Here is a 17,126-nt window from a genome sequence, read left to right as displayed (position 1 = left end):
TAAGCATTTTCAACGGGAATTTAAGCAATTCCCAATGGAAACTTCAGATTACCCGTTGAAACGCTCCCGAAGTTAAACTAAGTTTCAGATAATTCCGAAGTGACTCCGCATATTCCTGACAAAGACGTTCCAGACGGATGCTCCAGACGTTCCCGAAAATAATTCTGGATAGTTCGGACAAGGATCCCAGCAGTTCCCAATGAAGGTTGATGTCAGACGATCCCGATGTGATTCCAGACATTTTCGACGATGATTCCAGTAGTTCACGATGAAGATTTCAGACGTTTTCGAAGTTATTCTGGAAATTCCAGACGTTCCCGATGGAGATCCCTGTCGCAGATTTCCGACGTTCCTGGTAAATCCAGTTGTTCCGGATGGGAGTTTTTTGTAAGAGATTTCAGACGACGGAGATTTCAGGCATTTCCTACGGATTACCCGTTGAAATGCTGCCTAAGTGATTCCGGACACTCGTGATGATGATTGCAGCAGTTTCTAAAGAAGGTTTCAGATGATTCCAAAGTGATTCCAAAGAGATTCCGCTTATTTCTAATAGAAATTCCATAAGTTGCAGACGGAGATTCTAAACGCTTTCAACGGGTACTCCAGACGTTTCCAAAAATAATTCTGGACAGTTCGGACAAGGATTCCAGCAGATCCCGATGCAGGTTTCAGACGTTCCTGACTGATACGCCGGACGATCCGAATGTGATTCCAGACATTTTCGACGTGGATTCCAGTAGTTCCCGATGAAGATTCCAGACGTTTCCGAAGTAATTCCGAATACTCCAGACGTTCCCGATGGAGGTCCCTGTTGCAGATTTCTGACGTAGCAAGAATTCCAGTCGTTCCTGTTGGAAATTCTTTGCAAAAGATTTCAGACATTCACGACGGAGATTCCAAGCGCTTCCAACAGAAATTCTAGCAGCTCTCAATGGAAATTCCAGATTACCCGTTGAAACGCTCCCGAAGTGATTCCAGACAATCGTGATGATGATTCCAGTAGATTCTAAAGAAGGTTTCAGATGATTCCAAAGTAATTCCGCATATTCCTGATAGAGATTCCATACGTTCCAGACGGAGATTCCAAACGTTTCCGACGGTTACTCCAGACGTTCCCGAAAATAATTCTGGATAGTACGGACAAGCATCCCAGCAGTTCCCGATGAAGATTCCAGACGCTTCCAAAGTAATTCCGAACATTCCAGACGTTCCCGATGGAGATCTCAGTCGCAGGTTTCAGACATTCCTGACAAGAATTTCGATCCTTCCTGGTGCGAACTCTTTGTAGGAGATTCCAGATATTCACGACGGAGTTTCCAGACGTTACTAATGGTCATTCTAGCAGTTCCCAATGGAAATTTCAGATTACTCGTTGAAACGCTCCCGAAGCGATTCCAGACAATCGTGATGATGATTCCAGTAGTTTCTAAAGAAAGTTTCAGATGATTCGAAGGTGTTTCCGCATATTCTCGACAGAGATTCCAAACGTTCCAGACGGAAATTCCAATCGTTTCCGACGGGTACTCCAGAGGTTCCTGAAAATAATTCTGGGCAAGGATCCCAGCAGTTCCCGATGAAGGTTCCAGACGTTCCTGACTGGTATGCTAGACGATCCCGATGTGACTACAGACATTTCCGACGAGAATTCCAGTAGTCCCCGATGAAGATTTAAGACGTTTCCGAAGTAATTCCGAACATTCCAGACGTTCCCAATGGAGATCTCAGTCGCAGGTTTCAGACATTCCTGACAAGAATTTCGATCCTTCCTGGTGCGAACTCTTTGTAGGAGATTCCAGATATTCACGACGGAGTTTCCAGACGTTACTAATGGTCATTCTAGCAGTTCCCAATGGAAATTTCAGATTACTCGTTGAAACGCTCCCGAAGTGATTCCAGACAATCGTGATGATGATTCCAGTAGTTTCTAAAGAAGGCTTCAGATGATTCGAAAGTGTTTCCAAAGAGTTTTCGCTTATTCCTGACAGAGATTCCATAAGTTTCAGACGGAGATTCTAAACGTTTCCGACGGGTACTCCAGACGTTCCCGAAATTAATTCTGGACAGTTCGGACAAGGATCCCAGCAGATCCCGATGAAGGTTTCAGACGTTCCTGACTGATACGTCGGACGATCCGAATGTGATTCCAGACAATTCCGACGAGTATTCCAGTATTTCCCAAAGAAGATTCCAGACGTTTCCGAAGTAGTTCCGAACACTCCAGACGTTCCCGATGGAGATCCCAGTTGCAAATTTCCGACGTTCCTGATAAGAATTCCAGTCGTTCCTGGTGCAAATTCTTTGCAAAAGATTTCAGACATTCACGACGGAGATTCCAAGCGCTTCCAACCGACATTCTAGCAGTTCCCAATGGAAATTCCAGATTACCCGTTGAAACGATCCCAAAGTGATTCTAGACATTCGTGATCATAATTCCAGTGAATTCTAAAGAAGATTTCAGATGATTCCGAAGTGACTCCAAAGAGATTCCGCTTATTCCTGACAGAGATTCCATACAATCCATACGGATATTCCAAACGTTTCCGACGGTTACTCCAAACGTTCCCGAGAATAATACTGGACACTTCAGACAAGGATCCCAGCAGTTCCCGATGAAGGTTCCAGACGTTCCTGACTGGTATGTCAGACGATCCCGATGTGATTCCAGACATTTCCGACGAGGATTCCAGTAGTTCCCGATGAAGATTCCAGACGCTTCCAAAGTAATTCCGAACATTCCAGACGTTCCCGATGGAGATCCCAGTGGCAGATTTCCAACGATCCTGACAAGAATTTCAGTCGTTCCTGGTGCGAATTCTTTGTAAGAGATTCCAGACATTCACGACGGAGGTTCCAGACGTTACTAATGGTCATTCAAGCAGCTCTTAATGGAAATTCCAGATTACCAGTTGAAACGTTCCCGAAGTGATTCCAGTACTTTCTGAAGAAGGTTTTAGATGATTCCAAAGTGATTCCGCATATTCTTGACAGAGATTCCATACGTTCCAGACGGAGATTCTAGACGCTTCCATCGGGTACTCCAGACGTTCCCAAAAATAATTCTGGATAGTTCGGACAAGGATGCCAGCAGATCCCGATGAAGGTTTCAGACGTTCCTGACTGGTACTCCAGACGATTCGATGTGATTCCAGACAGTTCTGATCAGGATTCCAGTTGTTCCAGATGAAGATTTCAGACGTTTCCGAAGTAATTCCGAACATTCCAGACGTTCCCGATGGAAATCCCAGTCGCAGATTTCCGCTCCTGACAATAATTCCAGTCGTTCCTGGTGGGAATTTTTTATAGGAGTTTTCAAATATTCACGTCGGAGATACCAGGCGTTTCCTACGGAGATTATAGCAGCTCCCAATGGAAATTCTAGATAACCAGTAGAAATGCTCCCGAAGTGATTCTAGACATTCGTGATCATAATTCCAGTAAATTTTAAAGAAGATTTCAGATGATTCCAAAGTGAATCCGTGATTCCAGAAATTTTCGACGAGATTCCAGTAGCTGAAGATGAAGATTCCAGACGTTTCCGAAGTAATTCAGAACATTCCAGACGTTCCCGATGGAGATCCCAGTCGCAGATTTCCAACGTTCCTGACAAGAATTCCAGTCGTCCGTGATGGGAATTCTTTGTAGGAGATTTCCGACATTCACGCCAGAGATTCCAGGCGTTTCCTGTAAAGATTCTAGCAGCTCCCAATAGCAATTCCAGATTACCCGTTGAAACACTGCCAAAGTGAGGTGATTCCAGACATTCGTGACGATGATTCCATTAGTTTCTAAAGAAGGTTCCAGACGATTCCGAAGTGATTTCATAAGTTACCAACGGCGATTCTAACCGTTTCCGTTGGGTACTTCAGATTTTCTCGAAATGAATTCTGAACATTCCCGACAACAGATTCCACACGTTTTGGACTGGTACTTCAGATGATCCCGACATAATTCCGAACATTCCCCAAGAGGATTCCAGCAGTTCCCGATGGAGATTCCAGACGTTCCTGATTAAAATTTCAGATGGGGATTCCAGGAACCCGTTCAAACGCTCCCGACGTGATTCCAGGCACTCGTGACGATGATTCCAGTAGTCTCTAAAGATGGTTCCAAACGATTCCAAAGTCTTTGCGCATATTCTCGACAGAGATTCCAAACGTTTCCGACGGGTACATTCCCGAAATTAATTCCGGATATGCCCAACAAAAGTTTAATCTGTACCCGATGGAGATCCCAGACGATTCTGGCTGGTTCTCCAGACGATCCCAAAGTGATTCCGGACATTCGTGACGATGATTACATTAGTTGCTGAAGAAGCTTCCAGACGATTCCGAAGTGATTCCATACGTTCCCAACGGCGATTCTTACCGTTTCCGTTGGGTGCTTCAGATTTTCCCGAAATGAATTCTGGACATTCCCGACAACAGATTCCACATGTTTTGGACTGGTACTTTTGGATTCCAGCAGTTCCCGATGGAGATTCCAGACGTTCCTGATTAAAATTTCAGATGGTTATTCCAGGAGCCCGTTCAAATGCTCCCGACGTGATTCCAGGCATTCGTGACGATGATTCCAGTAGTCTCTAAAGATGGTTCCAAACGATTCCGAAGTGTTTTCACATATTCTCGACAAAGATTTCAAAAGTTTCCAACGGGTGAATTCCGGATATTCCCAAAAAAAGTTTAAGCTGTACGCGATGGAGATCCCAGACGATTCTGGCTGGTACTCCAGACGATTCCGAAGTAATTCCGGACATTCCAGACGACAATTCCAAACGTTTCCAGAGGGAATTCGAAACAGAGTGAGTGATTCTAGACGTTTCCAGCGGATATTTTAGCAGCTCCCAAAGGAGATTCCAAACGTTTCTGACAGGTAGTTCAGACGTTCCCGAAATAATTCTGGGCTATCCAGTTGTTGCCGATGGAGAACTCAGATGCAGATTTTAGACATTCCTGATCAGAGTTCCAGACGTTCCCTGTTCGAGTTTTAGGTAGGGGCTTCCGATACCAAACATCTACGATGGAGATTCCAGACGTTTACAACGAAAATTCAAGTAGCTTCCAATGGAGATTCCAGACGCTCTCGACATGAAGATCAAACGTTCCTAAAGGGAACTACAAACGTTCCCGAAGTGATTTCATGATAGTTCACAAAAGAGGTTCCAAACGTTTCCAAAGTGATTCCGCATATTGCCGATAGAGATTCCAAATGGTACTCCAGACATTCCCAAAAATAATTCCGGACATTTCCGAAAAGGATTTCAGCAGTTCCAAATGGAGATTCCAATCGTTTTCGACACATATTCCGGAAGATTCCGATGTGATTCTGGACATTACCGATGAGGATTTTAGCAGATCTCGATGGAGATTCCAGATGTTTCCGAAGTAATTTTGGACATCCCGGACGGTCCCGAAGGAGATCCCAGACGCAGAGTTCAAACGTTCTTGGCGAGAATTCCAGATCTTCTGGGTGGGAATTATAAATATGGGTTTCCAAAGAGAATTCCAGACATTCACGACGACGATTACAAACATTTCTATCAAGGTTTTCAGACGTTCCTTATGGTTACTCCAAACTTTCCCGAGGTAATTCCGGAGAAATTTTTGAATAAATCTTGCTTTTCCACATGAACTGTGGCTAGAACATCACCCGTAAATGATTTCGGACATACCTGACGAGAATTCCATGATTAACTGACGGAACTTCCAGCAGCTCCTATTGTAATTTTGGACGTTTCTGACGATGATTCCAGCAGTTCTCGATGGAGATTTAAGACGGTCCATTGGGGGAAGTTCTCAATGTGATTCTGGACATTCCTAACCAGGATTCCAAATGATCTCGGCAGAGATTTCAAACATTCCAGACAGGGATTTCAGATGCAGATTTTAGACATTCCTGATCAGAATTACATACGTTCCCTGTTCGAGTTTTAGGTAGGGGCTTCCGATACCAAACATCTACGATGGAGATTCCAGACATTTACAACGAAAATTCAAGTAGCTTCCAATGGAGATTCCAGATGCTCTCGACATGAAGATCAAACTTTCCTAAAGGGAACTACAAACGTTCCCGAAGTGATTTCATGATAGTTCACAAAAGAGGTTCTAAACGTTTCCAAAGTGATTCCGCATATTGCCGATAGAGATTCCAAATGGTACTCCAGACATTCCCAAAAATAATTCCGGACATTCCCGAAAAGGATTTCAGCAGTTCCAAATGGAGATTCCAATCGTTTTCGACACGTATTCCGGAAGATCCCAATGTGATTCTGGACACTATCGATGAGGATTTTAGCAGATCTCGATGGAGATTCCAGATATTTCCGAAGTAATTTTGGACATCCCAGACGTTCCGGACGGAGATCCCAGACGCAGAGTTCAAACGTTCTTGACAAGAATTTCAGATCTTCTGGGTGGGAATTATAAATATGGGTTTCCAAAGGGAATTCCAGACATTCACGATGACGATTACAGACATTTCTATCAAGGTTTCCAGACGTTCCATATGGTTACTCCAAACTTTCCCGAGGTAATTCCGGAGAAATTTTTGAATAAGTCTTGTTTCCCACATGCACTGTGGCTAGAAAATCAACCGTAAATGATTTCAGACAAACCTGACGAGAATTCCATGATTAACTGACGGAACTTCCAGCAGCTCCTGTTGTAATTTCGGACATTTCTGACGATGTTTCCAGCAGTTCTCGATGGAGATTCTCGATGGAGAAGTTCTCAATGTGATTCTGGACATTCCTAACTAGGATTCCAAATGATCCCGACAGAGATTTCAAACGTTCCAGACAGGGATTCCATATGCTCCCGGAGTGTATTTTCGATAGAGATTCCAGACATCCGGTGAGGAATCAAAGAATTGCCAAAGGAGATACAAAACTCTCCCGACTGTTCCAGATTTTCCTGAAGGATGCTTAATACGTTCCCGATTAGATTCCAAACATCCCCGGCGATGATTCGGGCAATTTTAAACTTGGATTCCAAACGTTCACGAAGTCTTTCCTGGAGAGAATTCCAGCAGTTTCTGGATGGAGATTCCGGACGTTCCTGAAATGTGTGGGATGTTGCTCGAACACGAAAGTGATACTGCAGCTGTGGAAACGCCACTCCGGCGTTCGACCAGAAATACGAGGGGACAGATACCGGTTCGTTATTCAGAAACCACTGGAATGGCGCGCAGGCTTGTGGCGGAACCAAGGACATTCGCTGAGGCAATGAACGGGCCAGAGGCGGAACAGTGGCGTACGGCGATGGATGAAGAGATCAAATCGTTGAAGGAACATGGTACCTGGAAGCTAGCGAAAATGCCCGCTGACCGCAAAGCAGTCGGCAGTAAATGGATATTCAAGCGCAAACTCGAGAGGACGGCAACATTGTTCGGTACAAGGCGCGTCTGGTTGCGCAAGGATTTTCCCCCTGTTCGCCCCGGTGGTGCGGCAGGTAACATTTAGGACACTGCTGACGATTGCCAGTGAACGGAACATGCTGGTGAAACATGCAGACGTGAAGACCGCCTATCTCCACGGCGATCAGGACGAAAAGCAGAAAAGCTTGTACGGCCTCAAACAAGCGGGACATGTTTGGAACAATCTTGGTTCCACACAGTCAGCGAATGATCCATGTTTGTACGTGCGACGTCGAGGCAAGCAATTCACGTATTTAGTCATCTACGTGGACGATATGGTCATCGCTTGCCACACCGAAGAGGAGTACAACGAGTTCATCGCAGCCCTTAACCGTAGCCCTTTACGGTAACATCGTTGGGAGACATCCGCCATTTCCTTGGCATCCAAGTGCGACGCAACGAGAAGGAGTTTTCTCTCAACCAGCGGGCTAACATCCAGAAGTTGTTGGAGCGTTTTGGGTTGACTGACGCAAAGTCATCGAAGATTCCTTTGGACCCTGGCCACCTGCAACAACGAGCGACTGCCTAACAATCACCAGTAATCAAGTTTGGTTGGTGGTTGGTTGTACTTGGCAGTAAACACTCGACCGGACATCGCGATCAGCGTATCGATTCTTGGAAGATCGGTGAGCGGATTGGACGGAAGCGAAACGGATACTTCGATACCTCTAGTTCATCAACGTCCACGAACTTGTTCTTGGATCAGGAGGAGCTGTCATGGAGGTTTACGTCGACGCTGACTGGGCCGGCCCCGGAAGTCGAATTCTGGATTTCTGGTAATGCTTGTGGTGGTCCAATCCACTGGGCATCCCGGAAGCAGATATTTGTTGCTTTGAGCAGCACAGAAACTGAGTTTGTGGCACTCGCTGAGTGTTGCAAAGAGTTACAATGGATTGACCGGCTGTTGCAAGATTTCTCCGTTGTCATGACGAAACCGATCCAAATTCACGAGGACAACAAGTCGTGCATCAAGCAATTGGAATCAGGAAAAATCAAAGCACATCGACACGAAATATCATTTCGTCCGCCAGATGAAGGAGGAGGGCAAGATCTCGGTGCAATATTGCCCAACCGATAGCATGGTGGCGGATATGTTGACGAAACCATTAGCCAACCTGAAATTGAAGAGATTCCGAGAGGCAGCTGGAGTACAACCGCCGAGGAGGAGTGTTGAAGATGAAGCTACTGGAGACTCCAGCAAGCCATGAATTAGTTGCTAAGGCTGTGTTCCATTTGGTGAATTTTCACTTAAATTTGACAGATGGAACATTTTCAAATTTACATACCTGCTATCCCAGACTTCTTTCTGACAGACAAGAAATCAACTTTGACAGACGCTTTCTCGAAAATCGGCCGATCAACAACAGAAGGATTTTCGAACATCTTAATTTATTTTCGAAGTGTCAAATTTAAGTGAAAAATTTCCAAATGGAACACAGCCTAAGAGCGTGTTTAATTGGTTTCAATAAAATTTTCATTCTGTTCTTGACCGCCGATGAAACAAGTTCAGAATGCAAATTTTATTGAAACCAATTAAACACGCTCTTAGCAACTAATTCATAGCTTGCTGGAGTCTTCAGTCGCTTCATCTTCAACAAAATGGTCCCGAACACTCTCTACCGGGGGTTCCAACAGATTCCAATGAAGATTCCTAACGTCACTGACTTGGATTTCCGAAATGATGCGACATTCCCGATTGAGATTTCATACGTTCTCGACGAGAATTCTAGTAGTTTGTAAAGTGATTTCGGGCATTCCCAACATTCCAGTAATTCTCGATGGACACTTCAGACGTTCCTGATGGGTACTCCAGAAGTTCGAAATGCGATTCCGAAAATTTCTGATCCGGATTTTAAAAATTCTCAAAAGAGATTCCCAGAGTGATTCTGGATATTCCCGACGAGAAATCACAAGACTCCCTATAGTGATTTCTGGCGTTCTCTTCGGATCATTGTTCGGTCATGATGCGGCCCAACGTTGTGTTTTTGAGAGGTAATAGATTGAAAAAAGGGAACAGGTAAATCTTACGAGGCTAGTTTGACTTCAAACAGGGAAGTAACCTGGCATTAGGACTTCAAGGTTAGATGGATGTCGGGTATTGTACCAACAAGGCTAATAAGTCCTCGCAGACTAAATTAACGTTGCCAACGCCAATAGTACGTCTTGACTGCAGTCTCCCAGAGGCCTCCAAAGTGTGGAATGAACTTCCTGGTGATTTCATTTTCGGTGCACCAATCGAAGACTTGCTCGCGGTCAGCTGCTTCAACTTTCAGCATACGGTACATCCTGTTCAAGACAAGCACCTTTGAAGGCAGCAGCGTTGTCGGAATGGTGTTCGACAACTTTTCTTCGGCGGGCGACCAAACGGATATGGTCACATAGATTTTGGTAGGACCACGCTTTCGAACTGCAGACTTGACTTAAAAACGGTCACCTAGGCAGTTTGTTTTGAATCCGCTCCCCACTTACACTAGACCCTCTCTAATACATCCTATGTATAACGAAAAAGACCAAAAGCAGCGTTTTTGTTCAGGCTATCGCTTACATCTAGCCAAAGTGGAAATGCAATACCTGCCATGTCACAAGGTACGCCAGGCCATGCTTGCTTTTTACCTCCGGTTTGTAAAATGTTGCGACACATCATTGCAGTAGCTGGATCCGGCATTCAGTAAATTAAACAGGAGTGGCCTCTCGAGTTGAAGAGGCCCGCAAAGCCGTTGAGCAGCCAAACCCTGCCAAACGGTTGCCAGCACCTTCGCTGAATATTTCACTCATCCTAACTCATGAAGCAACTCGTGCACGGAAAGGAAGAATTAGTACAGCACAAGAATTCAGCATAAGTGGGCCATGAATCTTTCCATGAAACGACTATCTCGATGTTGCAGCTGCCGGTGCAAATGGCTTTAAATGTAATGGAAAATTTGACCGTGATAAATGCCTCCTACATTTTTCAAATTTTGTCAGCTTCGAATGCCATCCAAAAGAAGTCGGCATTCAATTCGATTCCAGCATTCCGGCGGCAACCAGCTGAGATTTTCCACACGCTTTTCACTCATTCATTCACTGTGGAGCAGCCTGCTTCGATGGAGTGAGAAGTTGATTAATTCAGTTGTGATTGTCGATGATTTGTGTGTACCTACCCAAGGTATGCTCGTTGAAGGCCAAGAAGCTAAACGAAGACATCGGTTGAATGTTTCTGCCGGAGCTGACGATGCTGACGATGCTCCTCCATTCGAAGAAGAAAACGTGTGCCGTCCCACACCTGGTGCGAGTGAGCATTCATTCTCGCGTGAGGCGAATCTGCCAACAACCAACGGTGAAGTCGGGAGGAGGGAAAAAGTTTGAACTTCCTTTCTTTTGCTTGTTTTGCTTCGCTTGTTGAAGGCAGGTGGGTGGGTAGCTGCTGACTTGGTTGGAAAAGTAGGCAACACGCAGACACCGACAAACATCTTCTCCCACCCAGATGCGGTGATGGGTTGAATAAATAAGTCAATTGGGAGGCGTTTACGTTTATACCCCCTGTTGTGTTTGACTACCGAGTTCGTCCGCAGTAGTAGGCTGCTTCTTCGAAATGTTCTACTCGGAGGTGCCTCGGATTGCGAAAGGAGAAGTTTTTTTCGGGAAATTCAATCATCCGGCTTTTCAGCCAATCGATGATGCTTAATCAAAGTGCTGTCGTCGGTTGGAAGAGTGGGAATTAAAGCGAAACCCGGATCTACCGCCGGTGATACGGGTAAGACGGCGGAAGGTTGCGTGCGGTGAGTTTAACGGGAACGGAAACTGAATCGAAGCCGTGGAAATTGAGCCCGGATGGATTTTTCAAATGTAACCTGAATGTTAGCAATTTTAGCAATCGAGTTGAGGGATGGATTTTGCTAAATTAAAATTTCCGTGAAATTATGCTGGAGTGTAGCGTTGATAAGTTTAAAAAAAAATGACGCATAAACACATGCACGAAGTGGGACTCACATTTCGCAGTCTCGGGGGGGAAAAATCAGTAGCAGTCCCCATTGTCAGGTTGAAATTAACTCATGACAAAAAGTTATCCAATTGTTATTAATGTTGGTCTCAGTTCCACAATCAAGTGCCAATTGGTGATTAACCAACGAGAGCAATCGAATCCCGGGGCCTCAGAAAGCCTCAGTCAGTAAAGGCACGGTATTACCAACCGGTGGAAACTAACGATTTTAAATTGGCTCACTACTTGACTAGCCTATTGGTCCCAAGCAAACGATTAACGTACACCATTCTAGTCGAAATTCTACTACTACACAATGTTTGTTTTGATTCGCTATGAAAGTTTGACAGATAAAATTAGGGGTTAGTGGATTTTCCTATGTTTCGAGGAGTGAATCGATTAGCTTGGGACAGAAGAGAGTACCAGAGCTGAGCCAAAAAGTTGAGCACATTTCTTCGGGATCTTCTGATCTTGGTATTACCAAGCCGGAGGTGGTCTTTCGGATAAACAATTACATAGTCATATTTATTTCATTTTCCCGCATGGACGTAATTTGTGACAAGCACCGGTCCTTTTCAAATTGTCTCACTATTTATGATCGCATCCTTATTTGACATTGACTTTGATTGCCAAAATGACGCTTCCCATTCATCTCGTGTTTACGTTCTAGATCATTCGGAACGGTGTTTTTTGAAGATCAGTTCTTGAACTGCCTTAAGCTGTGTTCCATTTGGCGAATTTTTACTTAAATTTGAAAGATGGAAATTTTTCAAATAAACCTGCTATTGACCAGTTTTATTTCTGACAGACAAGGAATCAATTTTGACGCACATCTTCTCGAAAATTGGCTGATCAACAACAGAGGGATTTTCGAACATCTTAATATATTTTCGAAGTGTCAAATTTAAGTGAAAATTCACGAAATGGAACAAAGCCTTAGTGCCTGTAGGAAACTTTGTTTTATCTTCGAAACGCGCAGTAGGCTCTGCCCACGGACGGTTGGGTTTTCATGAGATGTCACGAATTGATCTGTTTTTCCGCGGAGGGATTTCAAGTTTTTTTTTTTAAATGTGTGACAAGTATTTGGACGATTGATTGGTATTGTAGTGAATCTTATGTGCGTGTGATTTAATTATGAAAATATCGTAATTGTTGTTATATCGATTTGGGGCAGGATAGGTTGAGACTGCCTGCCGGGTGGCGAAGCGCTACCAACATAACTGTGAAAGATTGCTAGATTGCTGGGCTAGAAAAGGAAATGTGGTCGTTGCCAAGCTGAAGGGAGACTTGAATAGAAGCAGGAAGGCTCTTATCACTAAAGAAGTGAGCGGCTGATAGAAGAAGGAAAAAGAGAGGAGATGAAAAAGTTTGTGATGATCGATCACAGTCATGAAAACCATCCGTTTTGGTGAGACCGTTTCATTTTACATAATTTTGGAAGTTTATCATTTTATCTATATTTAATGCTTATGTTTCAAGCTGATCATTGCATTAGGTCCTAAGTAACATTGACCGATTATCTTCGTCGATTTTCTCTTTTTACGGCCATGTAAAGACATTCCCAGTTATTTTTAGCACACAGATCAAATACGACAAACATAACAAGAAACGATTATATGCTCAAGTTATTAACGAAAGAGAAAGTCGACGAAGAGAATCGATCAATGTTACTTAGAACCTAATGCAATGTTCAGATTGATTTATTATGAAGAATAACATGTTTGTGCTTTAGCTCCACGTTTGGATTATCATGGATAGAATAAAGTGCTAGTGTTTCCGTTAGTTAAAGTTAATTTCTGAAAAAAAATTACAAATTATGCTAATGCTAATTATCAGTTATGTCGTATGACTATTTTGTGAAGCGACCGACATAGACTGACCGAAAGCATTTTCCCAGCCAGGTATTACATTTCGAATGAAATTTACTACTTGACTGGGAGCTGCATTCCAAATATCAAAGGGTTCTGCAAGCCCCTTATCCAGAAAAAAATACGCCTTTTATTGAAGATTGCTTCACAAGAGCATAGCAGATGTTCAGAGTCTCCCTTTTCTATGACACAGAATCGACACATATTCTCTTGAAGTTTTCCTATTAACTTCAAATTATATTTACATGGACAATGTCCTCTTATTAAACCAGTATAGACACTGAGATCTTTCTTTGATAATTCAAGAATTTTGCTAGTCATTGAAATGTTCGGAATTATGAAACGTTTCGACTACATAACAATGGAAGTGTTCCAATTGGTCTCCACTTTCATTTTTTTTTTTTCCATTTCTTGATCTCCATTTTGTTCGCTTACAAGCAGAAACTCCACAGAATGGTTCTGGTCCTATGAATTGCTGAGATGATCTTAGCCTGGCTAACGTATCGCCTTTTTCATTCCCTTCAGTTCCACTGTGGCCAGGAACCCTTTACTTGGGTTTGACAGGCCAATTTCTGAAGTGACGTTGCACATTCCCATACGAGTTTTGAATTGCATGTTGCTGATTTTAAAGCATTTAATGCTGCTTGACTATCAGACATAATGCAGATATTCGAATGTTTATAATTTCTGCGCAAGCATATTACAGAGCATTCAAGAATTGATTGGATTTCTGCTTGGAACACGGTTGGCCGGAAACCCATAGATATTGAGATATATATCCCTGGACCAGTTACCCCTGCTCCCACACGATTGTTCAATCTTGAACCGTCTGTATTAAAAACAGTTGAACCTGGACTGATGTTTGGTCCCCCACTATCCCAAACATTACGATCAAATTCTGCTGCATTGTATAAACGATCGAAATTATATTTTTTTTTCTCTATCCAGTCGTCATTTTTTAATACAAGAGAATCAATATCAATCATTTTTAAAATACTAAGGTGTCCTGTAAGATCACCTTCAAGGAAGTACTTTGTTCGTTGAACCTTTAAAGTACTCCCTTCAACTTCTAATTCGATAAATTGATGCAACGGAAGCAGATAAAGTAGAGCCATACTCGGTGTGCTGTTCATCGCACCAGTAGCAAGTCTTTGCAGTCTTCCCAGCTTCGTCTGAACCAATTTGACGCGTAGGATATTCTGGGTCTTACAATAGCCAAATAAATCCAGTGGATCATTTTTGGTTTAAGGCCCCATTTCCTACCAAAAGTTTTCTTACTTATCCAAAGAACATTTATTGCCTTATTAACAACCTGCTCTATATGTGAATTCCAGTTAAGTTTACTGTCAAGAATGACTCCCAGATACTTGACTGTTCGTGAAAGTTCTAAAGAAGTTTCTTTTGATTTAATGTTATTTATGTAAAATTTCCCTTCAACCCTTCTTTAGTGCACCACGACGAAACATTATTTAAAGCAGTTTGTATTCTATTTGAAATTACATTATCAAATTTTCCCCGTACTATTACGACTACGTCATCAGCAAAACCAATTATCTCGAAGCCCTTTGCTTCTTGTCTCCTTGAAGACACCCTTTTACAGCTCTAACTGTTATGGATGAGCTTCCAAGATTTGTTAAGATTTCTCTTTTAGAAAGCATCTCATTAATCCACCTAACGATGCTTTTGTTGAATCCACGATTCAACATATTGTTTTTCATGGAGTTATAAGATGCATTATAAAATGCTCCTTCAATATCAATGAACGCTGCTAGTGACATTTCTTTTAATTCAAAAGATTTTTCTAGTTCATTTACCAGCTTGATATGCAAAAATAACTCAAAGGAATTGTAATCAAGTACGTTGATTATATATGCTGATCTATTATTTTCTCCATTATTTTTTGCATAATGCATGATAAACTGATCGGCCTGAAGGATTTAGAAGAAGTTTTATCCTTTTTATTAGCCTTCGGAATAAATATAACCTTTACTTGACGCCAGGTTATCGGAATATAACTTAATCTTAAGCTTGCTCTAAACAAGCCTGTTAGAATGGGTGTCAGTGGGAAGTAGTACTGGAAAAATTCCGTCCATACCTGGTGATTTGAAAGGTGCAAAAGAATCAATCGCCCATTCGACTCGTCAGATAACGAGCGTCTTTCCTGGCAATCTCTAACCCAGAAGATTCATTCATTGGTGTCTAAACTTCCGTCCTGTTTTTTTCAGAGCCAGCTTGCGCTGCACGTGTATTTTGGTCTTCATTTATGTTGGTAATTGAACATGGAAGGTGTGTCAGCTCTCACTCTTTGCTCGACTGTTGAGCTGTTCAGTTCGTTTTCTTTTTCGCTCGAGTTCTCGCTTCGATTCGGTTTGTGCTGTCGCGTTGCGCCGTGGAAGCGTCGCCACCTTCGCGCGTTCTGGCAAGTTTACTACAACTTGCCAACACGAAACAAATGGTGCGTAAACGTACCAATGATTCAGCAGCGGGCCCTTCAAAGAAGGTGGTAATCCAGCACAGCGCGTCGAATGATGACGCTGGAAAACGGGTACTGCAAGCCAACCAGTTTGCGGTGCTGCCCGAAGAAAATGGCGATAGTGACGTCGTTCCCATCGCTGCAAGAGAGCGGATTCCCCCGCTTTTCACGCCGGAGAAGGATGTTGCCAAGCTGCGTGCCGAACTGGCAAAACACAAGCTGCTGCCTCGCTTCAAGCTTTGCAGCATCGGCACCAAAATCATGTGCTCCAGCCTGGAGGAGTACAATCAAACAGGATGTTTCCTAAAGGAAAACAACGTTGACTTCTTCACGCACGATCTGCCATCGAGCAAGCCACTGAAGCTGGTATTGCGTGGATTACCGTCGTTCGAGGCGGCTGTGGTTAAATCCGAGCTGGAGCGGCTTGGGCTCAAACCTGAGGCGGTGTTCCCAATAAACCGGCGTTCCAACCACAACACCAGCTTCCGTGACCAGTTGTTCCTGGTGCACTTCACGAAGGGATCCACCAGTCTAGCGGCTCTGAGATCCAAAATCCGGGACCTGTTTCAGGTCATCATCAGTTGGGAGCATTACAAATCCCAACATCGTGATGTTACGCAGTGTATGAACTGCCTCTCCTACGGCCATGGCACCAAAAACTGCCATATGAAGACTATCTGTGGCAAGTGTGCTGGAACTCACTCGACTGCGTCCTGTGAGCAAGATGATGACATCGAGCCAACGTGTGTCAACTGCGGTGGTAACCACCAAGCCTCCAATCGCGGATGTCCCAAGCGAGTGGAGTTCATCAATATCCGTCGGAAGGCTACGATCAATAATCAGCCCGGTCGCCTCCGTAATCATCGTTCGCCTCCTGCACGCACGGAAGTCCAGTACCCAGCTCTCCAGCCCCGTCGACATGTTCCGAACTTAGAACCACTTCCGCTCAACAACCAACAAGTCAAGCATGTGAGTATTCCTAACAATCGAACAGTCCAGCATCGTCTCGCTGCTGCTGCTGCCCAGTCAATGCCAGGTCCCTCCACCGCCCCTGGTTTATCATACGCTGGTGTTGTCTCAGGTGAGCCTGTCGACGATTCTCCGTTCACCTCGGAGGAACTTGTGACGCTCGTGGCCGAGGTCATCATCATCTTGCGCACCTGCAAGACTCGATCTGAACAGCTTCATGCTGCCCTGTGCCTTGTCACTAAGTATGGACCGTGAAGCCATCATGATCGTAAATTGGAACGCTTGCTCCTTGAAGAGCAAAAACATCGAGTTTGTTGAGTTTCTCAATGAACGAAACATCGACATTGCCATCATAACTGAAACCCACCTGAAGCCTGAAACAAACGTCTACCTTCCCGATTTCCGGCTCGTGAGGCTAGATCGAACCAACTCTGGAGGAGGAGGAGTA

At 43.9% G+C, this 17,126-nt stretch overlaps 1 protein-coding gene across 1 annotated transcript in view; it reads left to right on the top strand.

The window, feature by feature from the left end:
* The window catches only part of LOC135698903 (uncharacterized protein DDB_G0290587), a 525,472-nt gene that overhangs the window by 291,463 nt on the left and 216,883 nt on the right, over positions 1-17,126 (top strand). The window lies entirely within an intron of this gene.

The sequence above is a fragment of the Ochlerotatus camptorhynchus genome, unplaced genomic scaffold (genome assembly GCF_037179485.1).
Source record: "Ochlerotatus camptorhynchus isolate MF236.1 unplaced genomic scaffold, CSIRO-AGI_Acam_v1.1 ptg000098l, whole genome shotgun sequence".
In the NCBI taxonomy this organism is placed as follows: Eukaryota; Metazoa; Arthropoda; class Insecta; order Diptera; family Culicidae; genus Ochlerotatus; species Ochlerotatus camptorhynchus.
Note: the sequence above shows the minus strand (reverse complement) of the source record. Positions and strands in the feature narration are given on the sequence as shown.